At 36.9% G+C, this 20,400-nt stretch overlaps 1 long non-coding RNA gene across 1 annotated transcript in view; it reads left to right on the top strand.

The window, feature by feature from the left end:
• Positions 1-636: 636 nt before the first annotated feature.
• Positions 637-20,400, top strand: part of LOC121827185 (uncharacterized) — a 243,293-nt gene continuing 223,529 nt past the window's right edge. Inside the window, exon 1 of the long non-coding RNA XR_006069321.2 lies at positions 637-703. This is a non-coding gene — a long non-coding RNA (uncharacterized LOC121827185). The remainder of the gene's footprint in view (positions 704-20,400) is intronic.

The following is a 20,400-nucleotide window of genomic DNA, read 5'->3' as shown; positions in this document are numbered from 1 at the left end:
ACAAGTGCTAGTGTTAGTGACATAGTCCCCGTAACAGATCTGAGTACAACCCAGGTGACATTGGTCTCCAGCCTTGTCTTAGAATAGTCTTTCTAGTGACTGGAGAGATGGCTCAGTACAGTGTGCAGTGCACAGTGTTCACAGAGCATCCAAGTTCAGCTCCCAGCACCCACATCAGGTGGCTCCAGACTACCAGTGACTCTAGCACCAAGGATCCAACGCCTCTGACCTCTGTGGCATTTGTATATGTGAGAACATATGCTTTTTATATATAAAGTATTGTAAAAAATAGAAAATATTTTAAAAATATTTCTTTTGTTAATGACTTAACTTTCTGGCTGTAAAACTCATAAAATATTTGAGTAAGAATTTCATAAGCAGTCAGCACTGTTGCAGACACTGTCTCTTTTTAAATAGAAACTGAGGCCAATGTAATCAAATTACAGTGAGTTAGTTTTTGATGTAGAAACTTCAGTTCAGAATAGTGTTCTACATTGGAGGAAAACTTGAAGCAGAATAAAACTGTATTCGATGATCTTGATCCTCTTGATACACTCAGCGTTTTTGAGTCTCAGAGTTGCTCCTGGGTCTACACAGACAGAATTCAAAGGTGTTAATTTTTTTCTCATTTGGTCTAGATGTCCTTGGTGAGTATCCTCCTGTGGAATCCAGTTCATCTGCAATCTGTCAGAAGACATCAAAGGTGATTCTGAGTCCTTATGTCCTGGGCTTGTGCAAAAGCTGTGTGAGTACACTGAAATAATGAGAGCAGTTCCGCTGTCATCCAGGGTCTTCTCAACTCATTTTACAGTGGGTTTAAAATGATGTCAGAATGAACTCACCTGGTGGTTTCAGGCTGATGTGTGTAATGTTCGGGTAAGGTTGGATTTGCTTTATTTGTGTAGACTTATTCTTTGCCCCACAGAAACGTTTGATGAATATGATTTTAATATAAAACCAAGAAATTAGGTACATGGAGAAAAGATTCTTTGTTAGCGTGGTTATCAAATAACTTATGTATTACCAGCACAATAGATATGTGGTTATTCACATGTGAAACATTCCCATTGCATACTAGCATCACTTGTGCCCATTTTTAAGGAGACAGTACTAAGGAAATCCATCTGCCTCTTGGGAAGGTCACTGTCCAAAGAAAGGAAGCCCCAGTAATGAAGGATTAGTGAATTTAGTAGTTACATCAGCCATAGACCTTTTATTTACCTCTTATAATTGATTTTGGAGTTGTTGAATAAATTTGTACTATGTAAATATTATGTGTAGATATTCTTTTGTTGTTAGTTTCAATAGACAGTGATAATTCCCACTATGGAATTAGGCTTTATGCTTTTTTATTTCCAGAGGTTCAGACAGTGATTTTAAATTTAGGTTAGTAATTAATTGAGTTTTGTAGTTCTTTGATGAACATTTCTTGATGTGATGAAAAATGTAAGAGTGCCAAGTCACAAATTTACTAACTTGGAAATGCCATAATTTAATTCGTCTAGTCCTGATTCTCTTAGCCATAATTTTAAGGGAGTTCAGTCAACTAACATAAATAATTGTTTTCTTAATATAAGCTTCTTTTTGCCTTTATCATACGAATCTTTTAGATACTGAGCACTATAGGCATTCCTACTCGGTAGTATAATTATCTTAACTTTTAATTGTCTCAGAGAAGGACAGTTTCCTACATTAGCCAGGTTTCTGGATAAAACTCAAATTCATGATCCTAGCAAAGCCTCAATGGTTTGGGGCTGGAGATTAAGTATTTATTTCTATAGTCACAGAATCTTCTACTAGGAATGAAAATATAATCAAGTATTTGTAATTCTAATCTAATCACTTTCTTCATGTAGACTTGTTCTGTATATATTATATGACATAATATAGTATGATATAACTTATATTTTACTACACATACCAATTAAGAATTATTGCTGTGATTAGGCAGTAAAGTCTAACTACCAAAAGTAGAGGTCTGCTGGAAGGCTTCTGGAAGTCTCAGGGGCTGAGAAATTTTGTTCATTCTACCTATTCTTATTCAGGAAGAGAGTTAACTACTAAATCTCTCTCTCTCTCTCTCTCTCTCTCTCTCTCTCTCTCTCTCTCTCTCTCTCTCTCTCTCTCTCTCTCTCTCTGTCCTACATAGCCTTTCCCCACCCCCACCCCTTACAACTACCTCCTAGGGTCTTTCAGTTCCTCCAGAATAGCTTTCTCCAGTCCTATACACACTGAGCAAAAGCACATTTGATGTGTTTTGGGGATGTGAATAAGAAAGTGGCCTGAATTTTCACCTTTCACCATAACACTTTACATTTCAACCCCTCTTACTAAAGACATCTATTGCTGTCTTTTATATAAACCTACTCATAAAGTAAACCTCTTGACTTCTATTGGAGCCAGGGAAGATATCTAACATCTACAATTTCAAGCAAATTTTCTTCTGTCCTCATTTTACATATATACCTCTTGCCCTTAGATCAACACCTTATTCTTAGAAATAACTGATGTTTTCATATGCTGGGACCTTGCAGGGCATTTTTTCATATAATGCATTTTGATTGTGTCTTTCCCTTTTCCTACTCCTCCCAAATCCTTCCCACCCCCCTTCCCAAATTAATATGAGAAAACTATAATAGGAGGTTTAATAAGGAGGGAATGGGAGAGAAGGATAATGGACAGAATATGAGGAGGGACAACTCACAATAAAGGGCATATTAAAAAGGGGGGGAAGGATTTCCACCTATGGCAAGAAGCACTGTGGCAGATGACATGGATCTGGCATATGGGAACCTGGTTGGCACATAGCAAGCCCATGGTGGCTCCAGGCATACACAGATCCATACTGACACCTCCAACCCTCCTCCCAGTGTGGATTTGAGTTGAATCAGGACCACAGCTTCCTGGCAGTTGCCATCTGCATCCAGAGGTGCGCTTATGAGTTCAACTTGTACTTGGGGGTGATCTTCAAATTCTACCCCAAGCTATACTTTCTGAGATTTACACTACCTGGAAGGACTGTAGAAAATGGAAGTGAGCAGGGGTCCTATGATGCAGGTAAAGGAAGTTTTACTATTAGATTGCCCAAGGAAACTCCTGGTCAGCATTCTGAGGGGTTGAGCATGTTAACTGCTCTTCTGGCCCAAAGAAAATCCAGGTTGGCCACACCACTTGTATAACAAATATATGCTTCTGGAGTTCAGTGGTTACAGGATGAACTGGGTCAGGTTATTGACATTAAATATCCAGATTTCACTCCTGTGACTGAATGAACACAGAAACAGTGTGGCTGCTGAGCTGGCCAAATTTGGCCCGGATCATTATCTAGCTGACTTCTTTGAAGATGAGGCAGCTGAGCAGTTTTTGAAGTACAATCCTTGGTGAAATGATGCACACGCAGAAATGATGGCATCTTTGGGAAAGAGCCAAAAGCAAGAATATGCTGCCACATTAGTGTCTTTTTCAGAAAAGAAAAAATATCAGCTATGAAAATTTGTGCATAAGTCTCACCTGCTGAACAAGAAGGCTCACCGTCAAGCGAACTACAGTTTATGTGACGTCCTTCTTGCTTATTGTTCTGAAGTACACATCACCAAAGGAGAGCACAATGTTGAGTCTGCATGGACTATCAGAAAACTGAGCACAACACTGCTGGTTTGAGGCATGAAATCCTGGTGTCTTTTTGAAATTGAGTTTTGTGCTATCTACTTTATTGTCATTTCAAGTTGGTGATGAAAACCTACAGAGATACCATAAGATACTGCAACTAGAACACAAACCCGTGTCTTATAAGTCTTTTTTAGGCTCCTGGAGGAGCCTGCCAGGTGGGGTGGCCTGACCAAATCAACTGCCATCCAGGCCCACATCCAGTCAGTCAGCCCCGACACCTGCTCCATCTCTATGAACTGCTGGACCAGGAGGAGGCGGTGCTGCAGAACAAGATCCACCTACTCCATCTATGCGCGCTGGACCAGGGGGAGGCAGTGTTGCAGAACAAGATCCAGGATCCTGCCATTGCTGCCAAAAATGAAAACCTGAAGCATGGCTGCAATCTAAGATGGCAGCTGGCCCCTGCCACCCATCACTGGACCCATGGAGGCCCTGCAGAGCTCTCAGTATCCCTGGAACAGCTAAAATAAAAGCAGGTCCTATGGGAAGATACTTTTAAAAGGCGGACTCACGAAACTGGAAAGAAAGATGGTGGAACAGAGCTGCCTGTTGGGGGAGGGGTGGAGGAGAACGGGGAAAGTACAGATGTGGAAACTGCTCATGTGGTGAAGAGGGTATAGGAGCAATACGGGAGCACAGCCTCAGCAGACAGCACATGGCATTACTGAATGGTCGGTCCTAGCCCTGGCCTGTGGGGTGGCCTGCAGCATGGAGCTGGCACTACTGCTTGCTATGGTAGAAGAAGGAAAGTGCAGGGCCGGGCCGGGTCACTGCTCATAGTCTATAAGCACAGTGGTCTTGCCTAGGGTGCTTGAAATCAGGAGCTCAGAGGAGGGCAGTGGTCTGGTGCTTCCTTGAATCCTACCCGGATTCCTTGCTTAGCTGCAATATCACTCTGTCTCTGGGCAGTGCAGGCATATCCTAATTTCGGGGTGGTGGTCTGGTACTTATGCTGCTTCAGGGACCAGAGACCTAGGTCCAGACCGATGACTCCTGGCAATGAGTGAGTTGCAGGTAGAGCCATTTGGGCAAAAAATATACTGACTGATGCCCTGCATTTTCCAGTGTCATTGTGATTGTGACCATTGAATTTGTGATGGAGGGGTGGGAAGGATGGAGGAACAGAGCTGTGCGTTCACGGTGGAGAGGCAGAATCGTGTCCATGTCCTATGTCTAAGCTATCACTTTTAGCCATGTTGATGTACATGGCCTGAGCTACCATTGAAGGCCATTCAGATGTCTGTGGTCTGTGACACCACCTGAAGCCATGCTGATGTCTGTGGACTGTGATGCCACCTGAAGCCACTTGGATATCCATTGTCAGGGATGTTGGGGGCCATGGCTCGGTCTGTGGTCCTGCTGTACCTGGTCTTTCTTTTTTGGCGGGAGGAGCCACTGGGGTTGGGGGCAGACCTGGGAGGACTGGAAAGTAAGGGTGATCAGGTATATTATTTGGAATTCCCCCATAATCAATAAAAAACAATATGTTAAAAATGGAAACCTACTATTGTAGAAACTTCTTAAAATAGACACATATATTAAAGGAATCTAATGGAGTCACCAAATAATAGGAGAGACAATTCCATAACTAGACATCTTAAGCCACCAAGTAAAACTTCCAGGGCTGAGAAGGGGCTTTTGATGTATGAAATTTACCTGGCCACTGACTGTCACCCCTCAGGCTGAGGTTTAGGTTTTATTTGGCTGGCTAGGAAATCACTCTTTCATCTGCATTGTGTTGCTTCAGGAGCATTTTCGTTTCCACTAACTGATGTCTTCCCCACCTGTATTCTTTTCACTCTTATGGGCTTATAAAATTCAAAATTCTTTCGCTGTCAGTTGATTCTGTGTGTCAGGAGGAGGAACACATGCGTGCATGCATCCACCTGTCTTAGGGTTGATATAAAGCCTACAAAGTGTTTAAAGATGGTATTAATATGTGAAAAAGACGGTGGCAGTTCTGTGGTGTGACATTAGTAGTATTTTAAATATTATCATTTCACTGCCACAGGATCTGCAAGCAAAAGAAAGCTTAACTGCTCTGAGAGCGGGAAAGCCTGCCTCTCCCAGATCACAGGCTGTTCTCTCAGTTGAAAGGCTGCTTCAGCTGAGACCTTTCCTGAACCTTCAGCCCCAGTTCCCGGTGTATTCACTGTCTATCCTAAAGCTTGCTCGCTCACTCCTTGCCCCTCTAGCTAGCTCTTTATATACCATTCTTATTGTACTCCAGAGCCTTAATTGTGAATACTAAGCCATTCTCATTTTTGAATTTCTTGAGCTTCCATGGTGCTTCACATAGAGTGGGTGTTCCACCTATATTTTATAAAAAATGGAGTATGTTAATAATTTGCCTAGATTTTAGAGGAAGTTTTGACATTCTATCTTAGAAGTAATTATTTTATACTTTTAAAAAATCCTTCTATACTATCATACTCATTCTAACAAGTAAGGTATTCTTTCACTTGGCACATGAATCAAGCGGCATTCATATGTTCCTATGCATTTCTATCACCTGCACAATTTTTAAAAATTTTAATTAATTTAAAAGTTTAATTTCCTGGGGGTGCTCTAGAAAAAAATTTTCTTTACCAAAATGAAACCATGTGTGTGGACCAATTTGTTGGTCTTTATCCAAATATCCTGGCATGTTAATAGCTAGGTGGATGATATAACATTGTGGTTAAGCTTATATACAATTTTAAGTTAATTGAAAAGGTATTTATTGTAATACTGGTAGGACACTGATATTGTTTGGAAATCAATCCTGACATTAGTGAATGGATGGCACTTATAGCTGAATGTTCATCCCTTTAACCTAAAGAAGTTCTGTAGGAACAGGCCTCCTTTAGAAGAGATCTGTGACTTGGGTGGTTAGAACACCATTTTATCAAAAATAACTCATAATTTTAAAAATATTTTTGTTACTGCAACAATGGAAAAATCATGCATTTTTATTGACTTGTTTTCTCATTAATTAATTAAATTAAAACTGTATTTCTGATTGAATGCTACAGAGACTTCTGCAGGAGAGCTTTATCTAGATCTTTATCTAGAATTGACAGACATGTCCTTAAACCTTGGGTCCACCATTGCTATGTGTCCTTATACATCATATTGTCTTTTTGTCAAACACTAAGAGATAATTTCTTGGATATAGTAGATTTCTCAATCCAGGCCTTAAAGAATCTTCCACAGAACAATTCCAATTAGCAGGCAATTAATGCACATGATCTGAATCAGTAGATCTGGCCTTCTGTACTAGAGTACAGTGCAGCATTTCCAACAATGTTGGATATATGTCAAAATGCCTTATCCCTTGTTTCATAGTCTATGTTCTTTTCCAAGTTTTATGTTCTTTTCCTATAATTTTTGCTGTGTGTTATCTGTATGTTCTCTCTCTGTCTCTTTCTCTCTTGTGAATGCATGCTCTCTGTCTGTCTCTCTCTCATGAGTGTATGTGTATGGCTAGATGTTGGGCATCTTTCTCAATTGCTCTCCGTCTTGTTTGAGACAGTATCCCTTTCTGAACTTGAAGTGTATTGGCCTGGCAAGACTTGCTGTCTAATTAGCTCCAAGAATCTGCCTATCTCCACCCACTCCTCACCATTGCTGCATTTCCATGTGCTCTATTGTGTCTGATATTTTATGTGGGTGCTGGGAATTTGAACTCAGCACCTCAGGCATAGGTGGTAAATGCTTTAAAAACTGAGCCATCTTCCCAGCATATTTTTCTATTTTAAGAATGAATTATTGAAATACCAGAGACTTGACAATAATCGGTTATAGTTATAAAAAGATAAAGAGAATTTCCTAATTTTATATTTATTTAAAAAGCATGTTTATCAATAATGATACATTTTAGAATTATAACATATAGTAAAAAATACAGAGTTTTATTTAGCTCAAATTAAGAATTTTAAATACAATCCTTATAGAAATATCACACTCCAGGTATGACTAACCTTCCTTTATATTTGAGAGAGTTGAAGGCTTGATAAAGTATATAAACTTTAATAGGTAATATAAATAAAGATAAAGTTGGCATATACTATCATGTTTATATCCCAGTAATTGCACAATGTGTGATAAATTTGGTATGAATTTGACATATTAGAAATAGGCATTTCTAAATTGTGTGTCTGTATCGATGAGAGAATATGCTTCCTGTTTAGTTTTCTCAATACTATAGTGCATATTTTTATTAGTAGGTAATAATTGTATATGTTACGTATAGAAAGAAGCTGTGTCTTCTATAGGAGATAGTACCAGTGTAACATGTACTGTAGTAATCCCTCTTCATGGTTTGCTTTTAGATTCTCATCAATATAACCATTTAAAAGGACTTAGTAGCTATGGATTTTGTACTCTTCTTCTTTTTTTTTTTTTAAGGTAATGACTTTGAGATTACTCCATACCTTTAAATTTCTCACTGGGAGATAAACCAAATTCTATACTAATGCTCAGAATTTAAATTAATTGAATTTTGTTTTACAGTGCTTAATTTAAAAAAAAAATCTTGTAAAGTCCATCATGATCATTTATTTACTCTGCCGCTAGAATATAATTACTTGTAATTACCATAAAGACAAGTTTTTTTTTTGTATTAATCTTAGTATACTACAAAGCTGTGTTGGCGCTTGTGCCAAACAAGGGCCAGGTTCTGAAAAATCCATTCACACATTTGAGTTTTTGTACAATTAAAAGTTATGTGTGAACTGTCCTTATCCCTTGCCATGTTCTGGGAAAATGTCCAAAAGTTCTGTCAGATTGCATTTTTGCTTAGTCTTGAGGATAGCAGTGATAATAGTAAGAGTGGACAGTCACTGACTGTGTACCATGTGTACAGAGTTGAGTGAAATGAATATGTGCTTTACGTATTTAAAACTCACAGAACGGCATTTTATGCTAGATAACATGGTCATTCCCACTTCAAAAAAACCAAGGACTATGAACCTCTGAGAAGCTAAATTTCTTCTTGCTCATGGTCACTTAGCTAGTGCATATAGAAGTAGGATTTGGTCAGAGAATTTGCTCATGTGTTCAGTGAGTCTGTAAAGGTAGTTTCCACAGTGCCAGAGCAGGGGAAGCATGCAGAATGACCTTTTTTTTTTTTTTTCTGTGTTCTGACACCTGAGTCATCATTCATGACAGCTTGATGCCCACTAACTGATTCCAAGTGTCAGTTGAGAATGGCTGATGCAATGACCCCACAGCACTCACATTTGTTGGAAAATTCCATGTTGATCTTTATAAAAAAATAGTTGCTTCAGTTTCCAAGGTTGGATTTTTCAGTCATGGTGCATAATTTTGAGAGTTGGGGAGCTGACACGCCTGAGGTGTGAAGATGATGATGTACTTCCTGTAGGCATGAAGGCACTCAAAAATAAAGCAAGGCCACGGAGCTGTCATTTGTTGTTTTTCCTGCTCAGGCTTTTAAGAAAGAAATGAAGGTCAATTAACTGGGAAGCTTAACCTCTCGCAGCTTGTCTCTTTCTGCATAGGCTTTTAGCCTTTTAAATAACTCATTTTCTCTTCTCTCCCTCCCAACCCCCTATCTGTTGTGAACATGTTTTTGGATTTCTTGTGCTGGGCCTAAGGAGCAGACTGCTTATATTCAAGAATGATTTGGAGGGGATAAAGTGTGCAAGAGTTTGAATTCTTGCCATAAGTCCCTGGCAGACAGCCAGGCAGCCTCAGAGGAATAAGGCTAATGAAGGGAGGGTGAGGCCCAGGAGTGCGGCTGGTAATGCAGCCTTCATTTAATTGGGAGCAGGTACCGGTGCTAACTTCTCCATTTTAATTGGAAAAAGGGAAGGAGATTGTTAAGGAAGAAGGAAAAAAAAAGAATGCATAAAGTTTTCAAGCCTAGGAGCCAAAGGCAGTCCTGCCTATGCCAGAGAAAGAACTCAATTTAGGGCAATTTGCTCTGCAAGCTGGGCTTCAGTCTCTCCTGGGAATAGGGATGAGGAAGAAAATGAAACCAAAAGAGAACTTGATAAAATCACCTAGCAAAGACAATCTCAGTAGAATAGGTTTTACTGAGTTAAATCTGCCCCAATCAATATGATTCTTTTCATATAAGTTACAAATAGAAAGCCACAAGATTACAATAAAAATCAAGACCCGAGTACTGCTGATGTTGCACCTGGGAGTCTTAAGAACTTGTTATGGAATATATGTTTTTGCAACTGTAATGCTTAGTTTTTCTTTTCACCCTGGTCATGCGAATCAAGCCTTCGCTTTCCTTCCTTTCCTACCCATCCAGGTTCCTATAATGTTTTTTAAAACTGAGACAGTCAGTCCCTTCTGGTTAATTTCTTTTGCAGTAGGGGTTGGAGATCCATATATTTTGTTTGTCTTGAGATATATTGAATCTATTATTGGGCTGATTTATCGTAATAATGATAAGTAAGGATATTTCTTCCTATTGCACACTTTGTGATATGAATGTTGATAAATATTAATATGAGTGCAAAACAATAAAATAGAGATGAGAGTTCACATGAGAAAATGTCTTCTGATGTACAAAAATAAAATAAAAATCCTGTAACATCAAGTTTAATAACAATCAGTTCTTAATACTTGGCTAAATTATACAAATGGTAATTTGGGGTAACTAAAGGTATTTTAATTTTAATCTTTAAATAATAAAGTACAAGCTTATGCAAACACTTATCTTACTTTTAGTACAGTTGACCCATTGATGAAAATAGTTGACAGCAGTACTTACTTTAATATGTAAAAGTGTATTTTTAAAGACACATGAGAAATACTTATTTAAATTTCAAGTTTCCGGAAAATTTTTGTTTTGTTATTAAATTGGTGTAAAGTGTTTCTTGATAGAGAAAACACTGTCTGTTGTCCTATGGTAGGACTCACTGGTCTGTACTGCCTGCTGGGGTAGGACTAGGCTCAGTCAGGTTAATCATGCTTACTGTGGGAAACCTGAAAGATGAGTTGATTATGGACATTTGATGGCTTTGGTGACTATACTTGTGAATTTAGAAACCTTTTAATCTTAAACAAGAAGACTGCGTTTTATTTGATTGTATCTGTTCCCAGAAATTTAAGATTAGAAAGGCAAAGAGACTTCTCTGGACAAAGCCAAAGGATCACAATCAAAATGGCGGGCAGCTGTCATCCTGTGTGTTTATCCTTAGATACTGAACAAGTGACTCAGTTGATCTCTTAAAAATATTTATAAAAAATTTCAGTTAAGCACTGTGGAAGATGAAATATTGAAAACAATAAGAAGTTTAGTCTTTTAATGGGAAATCCAGACTAAAATACCAAGGTCAAATACAAAATTAGAAAACAGAAGAAAAATGCTGACGAATAAGATTTTTCAAAACTTGCAGTTCTCATACCTGAATGCCTGAAGATGGACAATAGTGTCATATAGTTTGTTAAAGGCTTGGAAGTTTCAGTTGAACCCAATAATACTTGAATTGCCCCGAGTTTAAAAGGGATACAAAGGCTAGAGAGATGGCTCAGGGGTTAAGAACACTTGCTGCTCTTGCAGAGGACCTGAGTTCTATTCCCAGCACCCACAATGGCAGATCACAGGCATCTGAAACTCCAATTCCAGGGGATCCAATGACCTCCTTGATATCCAAGGGCACCAGTTATGCATGTGGTCCCCATACATACATATAGGCAGAAAATTCATACACAAAAATAAAGAAATAAATCTTATTTTAAATGAAGAGGTTGAAGAGCATACTGGAGGTTATAACAACTGAGACATATAATCCAGAGACTAGTAAGTATCAGGGAGCGGAAAACACATTCCAGAAAAAAAAAAAATCAAAGATTCCAATAGACAATGGGAATTCTGCAATACTTTGAAAGACCATGATGAGGGTGATTTATTTCTCATTTCTAAGGACAGGCATGTAAAGATTGGTTTGTGTAGTTTTCTCAAGGGCAAGAGTCTTCCAGGGAGAATGACGTAGTGGTAGCATTCAGTATAAATGTGACAACTTCACAACTGTTCACACTCCCATTTTCCACCCATGTGACCACACATTCCTCCTTCCTCCCCCAAGGCCACCCCCACTGTTTTATTCTCTGAGAGAGATCTACTCACAAAGCTGTGAGGCAGAACTCTCTGTGCTGAAAGTGTGGCCATGTGTTCATATACATCCTACTGAGGAGGTGCAGTGTGAGTACACAGTAGGACAAAGGTCACAACTCAGTACTGCATCTGTGTCAAGTTACTCAAAGATTTGTGATTGCTTCTCTTCCTTCGGCCTTCCAATCACAGTGGCCCTCCTGCACAGGATGGTTCAGTCCTTGCGCATTGTTACATCTACCACTTGGACAGATCAAGAAGAGAAGGAAGCCTTCTCCTTCTTTCTTGTCTGTGTGGACTTGATGGCTTCTGGAATTAACGAAAATTTTCTTTGCTGTCTTGACAATAAGATAGAAGGTGTAATCAGAAGTTTTCCTGTGTCCTAGCCTGCTGACGGCTGGGACAAATCTCTCCCACTTGCGTCCCCCAAGTAAACACACAGAGGCTTATATTAGTTATAACTGCATGGCCATGGACCAAGCTTTTTGCTATCTCTTATATCTTAAATTAGTCCATAACTATTAATCTATGTATTTCCACATGTTCCTTGGCCTTACCTGTATCCCATTACATGTTGCTCCTTGGGCAGCTTGCTGGCGTCTCTCCCCACCTTCTTCTTGTCTCTTTCTCTTTGAATTTCCCACCAGCCTCAAAGCTGCCTTGCCATAGGCCAAGCATCTTTATTTATCAACCTATCAGGGCAACACATATTTACAGCATACAGAAAGACATTCCCCCATTAAGAAGGCCCATATGGCAGTTGATGCAGGGATGGATATGTTTTTAGTATGAGTGACTAAATGTAAAAAAGAGATCTTCTCCTTAGCTCAGCCATCCAGATGTTACTTAGCCCTGATTCTGTAAATGGCTGTTTTCATGATGCAGCAGAACACCTGGAAATAGAGTGCATTCAGGAATTTTACTTTATCTCTAACGTTCCCTTTCTACACTGTTACACTGGCACCATATTTAAATGAAAATAAGTAGATAACTGGAGGTGGGAGGAACTCTAATTACTGGCCCTTTGTGTAGGATATTGATTTGTTAGCATCTTTCTCTTATCTGTATAAAGGGGAGGGGAATGTGGTCCTTTCTGCTGTAACAGTTCTCACACACATAGATTGGTGCCTAACCTGCTCATGTGTAAGATTGTGTTCTGACAACCTTGGCAGGTTTCTGAAAAAAGGAAAGTTATTCACTTTGAATTATTCGAAAGAAATTTTATCATTTCTGAGTTAAAATGCAGTGGGACTAAATACATTGCATTGTAAATAATAGGTGAAATTGCTAGGTGTGTTTATATATCTTTACTAATACTATTTATCATGTTTTAATTTCAGTAGTGCAGCTGATCACATCTTAGAGAAATGCATTAATTTAAAAACCTCCATGTGGGTCAAGTATGAAGAAATTTTTATTAGTTCATACATCGCCTCATGCCTTGTTGAGAACTATCTTTTTGTTGTTGCTGAGTTCTGTTTAGTAAAAATTTTAGTTGAAGTGTATCACTGCTAGAGAAGACACAATCATGAAGTTTGATGAGTTTTTCTTACACACAGTATAGATACCATATTAATATAGAACAATCTCATGCAAGTGTTGAAAGCAAGTTGCACCATTGGTTTATTTAGACAGTATTAGATTAAGGTTCTGTTAACAATACAGGGCTCAAACTCTGACTAGCTACCATTCTACTATGTATCATATATTGCTTTAACATGCACTTCTTCAGAATAAGGCATGAAGCAGGAGTTTGTTTCACATTTCCAAGACAAGAATTTGAAGTCTACATGATGTCAAGTCTAGCAATTAATAGAAGTAGGGCTTGAGCTGGGGTTCTCTGATGCCAGTGTGGATGTTAAGAGATTTTAATAATGTTGCATTCATTACTTGGATCAACTTTCCTTTTTCTTAGATGCTGTAGTTCTCTTCTGAAAGTGTATAAAAGTCTACATTCATGAAAATTTTTGCTTATATGATGAGGGCAAAATATGAAAAAATCCTATTTATGTTCCCTTTCATATGTAAAAAGCTATGTGAAAATGATTCTTTTAGGTGCTAAGACACTGTTAATAACTTGATGATAGCTTTATCATACTTCAGTTTTGTTTGGCTCAGCTTAAAATAAAAATTTCTAAACTCTTCCAAAAGAAGATTTTGCTTATTAAGTAATTACTGGTTGTTATCATTTTTGCAAGTTTTTGCATTGAACAATTTCAAACCTATGAATGAATGTAATGTGTTGTGTGCTGAATACTTATATTTCCCAGAGTGACTGGCTGTTCCAAGTACCAGATTTGCAAGCTGCCTCATTATGTTTCATATGCAGAGAGATGTTTACCAAACTTAGAAAATCATGCAGATATTGTATTTACCACTAAGCACTAACCTCTAATAGGGTATTTTTCTCCCTACCACAATCTTAATAATCAAATATATAGCACAGAATTAAGTGATTTAGGACAAATAAAAGATTTCAAAATTATCCATGAGCACCTTTAAAATTGTTTTTCATTTTCATTGGTTTTCTGTTTTCATTTATTTTTCTGTTTAAAACCAAAACTTTATTTTAAAATTTTAATTAATTTCCTTTTTAAACTATACATGTAGAAATGGACATATGAACAGAATACTAGGTAGTGCTTACATTAGATATCTTCTAAGCTTTACCACCTGTGATAAAAGTTTTGAATTGTAGGACTGGGGAGATGACATTGTATAAAATCAATTGCAATGGGTCCCTGATCTAGGTTTGAGCCCAGACCCCATAGTGGAAGAAAGAACCAACTTGTGAAAGTGATCTTCTGACCTCCAGATGTGCAGAGCTTAATGAACACCCCCAAATTCTGCACAGCAATGATACAGTAAAAAAGACTTTTCCAAAGCTTCAGGTGGCCAAGAAAGATCAGAAGGGTAAGGACACTTGCCCCACAATCTTAGTAACCTCAGGTTGGTCCCCAGAATGTATATAAAGATGGAAGGAGAGAACCGACTCAAAGTTGTCCTCTGACCTCCACACCCATGTCCTGGTCTGCTTTTCTCCCAGTTATGATAAATAAATACATAAATAAATTTAAAACAGTGCTTCACATCCTTTCCCCCCTCCGTTTATATACATGCTTCTTTATTGTTGTCCAGAGTTATGCTACCATGCAATAGCTCCGCAGAAGTTCTTAGTTTTATAATCTCTAGCTTAATGCCTGTTGACCAACAGTTCCCTGTTTCTCCTGCCTCCTCTTCACAGCCTTCAGTAATCAGCACTGTACTCATTATTCAGCTTAGGTGAGAGAGCTCATGTAGACCTGTGAAGCCACGAATGTCTTATTTCTCTTAACATAAGTATTTCTTGTCCCAGGCATTCACACTGTTAGTGGCTGAGTTCTACGCTAATATTTCTCTCTAACACGTTTAATGTCCATCAACCGAAGGTGGACACTTAGGTTGTTTCCATATTTTTACTATCTGCTGTGCACAGTGTTTCAATATACATGGGAGCTCAGACTCCCATGATGGCATGATGATTTTATTTCCTTTAAATACATACCCAGAAGTGTGGCTGTTGGGTCGTATGGTAAGTGGACATTTAATTTTTGTGGGACCTTCATACTGTGTTACTGTTTTCTTAATGGCTGTACTAGTTTACATCTTCCACATATTATGCGGTGACTACCATTTCCTATGCATCATGAACAACACTTGCTATCTTTCTCTTAAAAACAGTCATTCTTATGGCATGTGGGGATATCTGATTGTGCTTCTGATTTGTATTTCTCTCATGAATAGAGGCTTTGTTGGTTAGGAAGTTTTCCAACACACGATTCAATTAAAGATCATTAAATATATTTAGTTATCTTGCCTTCCTCTTTTATTAAAAAATTCCTTTGTATGACTATTATGACTTGAGGCTTTTGAAAAATCAGACTTTTTTTTTTAATTCTGTGAAAATAAGTATTTATACAATTTAAAATCAGGTACAGAATTTTTGTCAAGAATAACACATGGATGCAGTGTATCCTTCATAGTGTATCTCCATGTAACTTGCCCCATTATTAATGATGCATCTTAAAATAATTTCTCAAGGCATCTCTGAGACTCTCCCAGTTTAAATGTTACCCTTTTCTTGCTATTGCTAGATAATGGGAATAAAACTATAAAGATATCATTTTCAACAGTTTTTAGCAATTTTCAAAAAATTGCATTTAATATTTTTACTATCAATGATGGTCTTTTTAATGAATATCTTATTTTATTGTTGCTACCAAATTCTTCTTCTATGTATTTTATTAATTTTACATTTACCAATATACCTTCTTTAAGGGGCCAGTTTTTCTCTTCTATATTTAATTAATTATTATATATGAAGGAGTCTTTATGTTTGATGAGTTATAACATCTCTCAGTATTAGTATTGATTTAATCAGAAATTATACCATATGTGTTTGGTGGAAGTCTTTCAAACTGGTATCTCTGTCTTTTGATATGCCCTTACCAGTATTTGAACCCTCTCTTATTTTTCTGACTCTGCAAATATTTCCAACTTACCTTACACTTTCCTTGCCTAGGACATGGAACCAATCATTGTTCTATGGAGCCCTTTCTATTTTTAGGGTGCAACATCACTGAGAATCTAAAATTTGGATTTATAGCATTTAATGTTGTTTTATGCATTTTTCCAGGGCATAGATCTAGAAAAATGTTTTATGTAAATATCTCACACTTATAGCTACGTTTCGGGGATCATTACACACTTTTCTCCAGTGCAATGCTTCAGTTTTACTTTTTGTGCAGAAGGAATCCTGACTCAACATTAATAAATTCATTTATTTGGTGTATTCTACAATTGTCAGCAAACATTCTCAGAATTACTATACTGTCACCTCTGTCAACAGCAAATGCAAGTAAAAACTTTAAGTCCTCTGTCTGTAAAATATATTGTATTGAAGTTTTATACTCATCGGAATACTGAGTTAAAATTATTTGTTAACTACATCTTCCAAAATGATATTCACTATTATCTTGTTTTAGTAAAAATTACATATTTTCTTCTTTTTATTAATTGAAATTTTATTCTTTGAGAATTTCACATATGTACACAATGTATTTTGGTCCTATTCTAACCCTTTACACTCTACTCCTCCCAGATGCCTCTCCTCATATTACTCCCAACTTCATGTCTTCTGATTTTTTTAAAGTAACCTACTGAGTCCATACTTTAATATTTTTCCTTTTGTTCAAGATCATGTTTCTGTCTTTGACAATATTCTAAATATGTTTTTTACATTACTTATTTCCTTCCAAATCCTTAACTTTTCTGGTGACCATTGCAGAGGCTTCTTTTTTCATTTTGCCTCATAACCACTATTTACTAATTGACATGCACATGTCAAGAGCCTATTAATTAGTGTGTATTAATGTCTGTCACCTTTTATGAATCTTATTTTGGTACCAGATAAGTCAGTGACTTGATCTTTACATGTATGCTGTCATACATGTAAAGTATGTATGTTCAAGTAGTATCTAGGTTTTCCTTGTATGTTCTTTGGTCTCTGATTGTTTCCTCTTAACTGATTTCATCAATGAGTATTTCAGAAGGAGGGTTATAAATAAACATAAATATAAATAGACTATTTTCCTTGTTCCTGACCACAGAGGGGATGTTGTTGGTTCAGCTAAGTCAAGATTGGCTTTATGATGCACATATACACGCTTCCTCTCTCTCCTGTCATACACACACACACTTGTGCCTACACATACATTCTTATAATTTAAAGTAGGTGTTGAGATTTGCTGAAATTACTTTCATGTTCTCAACACCTATTGACATTGAATATGACAGAATCACGTGTTTTCTTACTTAGATTATTAATATCATAAGGCACACTCAAAGGTTTCAAAATTTTATAGTACTCTGGTATTTCAGATTAAATACAACCTGACCACATGGCTATTGTGCTATTGGAATCTGAATTTATTTCCTGTTTTGAGGTATGGCGATGAATGAGGTCCAGGTGTTAAGGTTTTAGATACTTCCTTCCCCTAGACCTATAGATGTGGGAAGATTTTCCTCCTGTGCTCTGCAGCTACCTGACAGCATTGGATTTGGATTTATTATGGGAGGCCTGCTGCAGTTTTTATACGAAGCTATATTGGTGCTCTGTACATGGAGTTATTTCTGCGTGAGCTCTCAGCCTTCTGAGATAAACTTGGTAAAAACCACTTGCTTAGAGAACTGTCCATTTCATCTGTGTTCTCAGGCTGACTTCTATGGACTTTTGTAAAGTAGTCACGGATGACTTATTTTTTCTTCTTACTTTACCCTATTTCTTCCCCTTTTCTGATTAGAATAGCCAGTGATTTATTTTGTTAGTTTTTATTGAAACAATATTCCTAGTCTTTTTAATTTTGTAGTTTTTAATGTTTTAAAAATTCTTACTAGTTTAGTTTTTCCTGTTTGCTAATTATATAAATGAGTGGTTTAATTTAGTCTCATAATTTTGATGTGTACTTTTAAAATCAAAATTGTTTTTCTAAACAAGATTAGAGTTTTTGTCTTGGTCTCTGTCCTTATGCTTAAGAATCCATTACCAAGGAGCTCTATTATTTGGCTTGGAATGGCCTTAAAATTATACTTCTTAACCTTATGACATTGTGGTCAAGTTTTTATATTTTCCTCTTCATAGAGTGTATTTAGAACTTTTAAATTGTCTAATGTACATTCAGTTTCCATGAATGGTCTACTGGTCTTAAAATTACAGAACGAGAGTGTTTTTCATGCGACATTGGATGTATTGGTTGTTACCTTCCCTCCATTTACCTACCCTGTCATTCATGGTCACCTAAATTTTTATATCGCCATTTATTTTTTTCTAGAAAGCGAGGATTAAAGATCTCTTCTGAATTACACATTTTGCTCTCAGCTAACATTATCTGCTGTTCTATTTCCGAAGTTGGACAGCATGTTATTTGTTGCATAGAAATTGATACTTTATTTTATCATTGTGAATTTTGTGATTCTTAACACCATAAAGTTGCCACTCAAAAATTCTTTCTGGTCTGGAATGTGCTTCCTCTGTCTGTTTTTCAAGCTGGCTTCTCTTTGAGAAACTTGCTGCTGTGATCTTGCCCATCTTTCTATTTTAACATTTCTGCATCATCTTGTTTTAAACCGCAGACAGCAGTTTTATGTTTCATTTGTGAGCCTACAGGATATCCTACTAATAAATTCCGAAGCTATTTACTAGCTGATATAACTGATATTATTTAATATCAGTGATATATTTTATATTAGTGGTGGTTAATAAAATGGCTATTTTATGTTGTCTTATTTCAGATGTATATCGTACATATTTACACCCTTTTCATTTGTGTCCAGCTTTACATGGCATGTTATTTTACTTCCTTCTCTTTTAAATTCAGTTATTAATAAGCTTATGTATTTTTTTTTGTCTTTTATCACCCCTCTACTAAGTTGCAGAACATATTCTCCAGAGCGCATGATGCTTATGTTCTTGTACATTTGTTCAGGATTTGATTTACTTTGCTATTTGTCTTAGATCTGTAATTTAATGTATTTCTCATCAGTTAATCTGTGATATTTTGCAAACATCTCCATAGTGATGAAATTTCCACACACAGTATCTCTGAGACTATCTACACTTGAAACCATTAACTTGTATTTTTTAATTCAGTGATATCATATAGTGGTTTCCTGGAGGTTTTGAAAATATTACTCTGCTTTTGTTGTTTTACGTTTTTCTGTGAGCACCTTCTTCTAGCCTTAAATTCATCCCCCCATAAATTCCTCTGTCTTTTCATCTGGAGTTCTAACTTTGTGATCTCAGAGTTTTGTTCTGTGTTTAGGTCGACCATTCTGGACTAGCTTTTCTAAGAATATCTTGAACCCTTTCAAAGAAATATTACTCATGTTTCCTTATTTTGTTTTTATTTCAACTTGTATCAGAAACTCCAATTGTATGTACAGTAGATTCCCATTCTTTCATGTCTCTTGTTTTCTTAGTCGTTTTAAGCTTTTATCTCATCTTAAAGTGGGTTTTTTATTACATTCTATTTATTTGTTTGTAATATGTGAGGTATGTATATTGCAAAGGATGGATGCCATATATCCAGAATGTGGTTGTTTTATTACAATGGAATTTTACAGGATAATATTGAAATGTAATTCTGACTTTAAATTTTTTTAATTTAAAATTTAATTCCTAGTCTTTTGGAATATGTCTTCAAACACGGCTTTATTTATTTATTTGTTTGTTTGTTTATTTTTGATGGTGTTACTTTCTCCTAATCCTGCAATATTTTGGCATTCATTGCTCCATAAAGAACAATTTAGCAGAAAGCTAAATTATTGGAATCTCTCTCTCTTTTGTTTTGTTGTCTTTTGAGACAGGGTTTCTTTGTGTAGCCCTGGCTGTCCTGGAACTTGCTTTGTAGACCAGGCTGGCCTCAAACTCATAGAGATCTGCCTGCCTCTGCCTCCCAAGTCCTGGGATTAAAGGCATGTGCCACCACGATTTGCTGGAATATCATTTTTAACTGAAAATATTCTGGTATGCTTTAGCTTCTTCTGTTGTTAATGGTTTAAAAAGTTTGACATTTTTATAAATAATTCTTATTTGTCTTAAAACTTGTGGTTAATTTTGT

This window comes from Peromyscus maniculatus, chromosome 2, assembly GCF_049852395.1.
Source record: "Peromyscus maniculatus bairdii isolate BWxNUB_F1_BW_parent chromosome 2, HU_Pman_BW_mat_3.1, whole genome shotgun sequence".
Classification (NCBI taxonomy): Eukaryota; Metazoa; Chordata; class Mammalia; order Rodentia; family Cricetidae; genus Peromyscus; species Peromyscus maniculatus.
The sequence above is the reverse complement of the archived record's forward strand: the minus strand, read 5'-3'. Positions and strand labels throughout refer to the sequence as shown.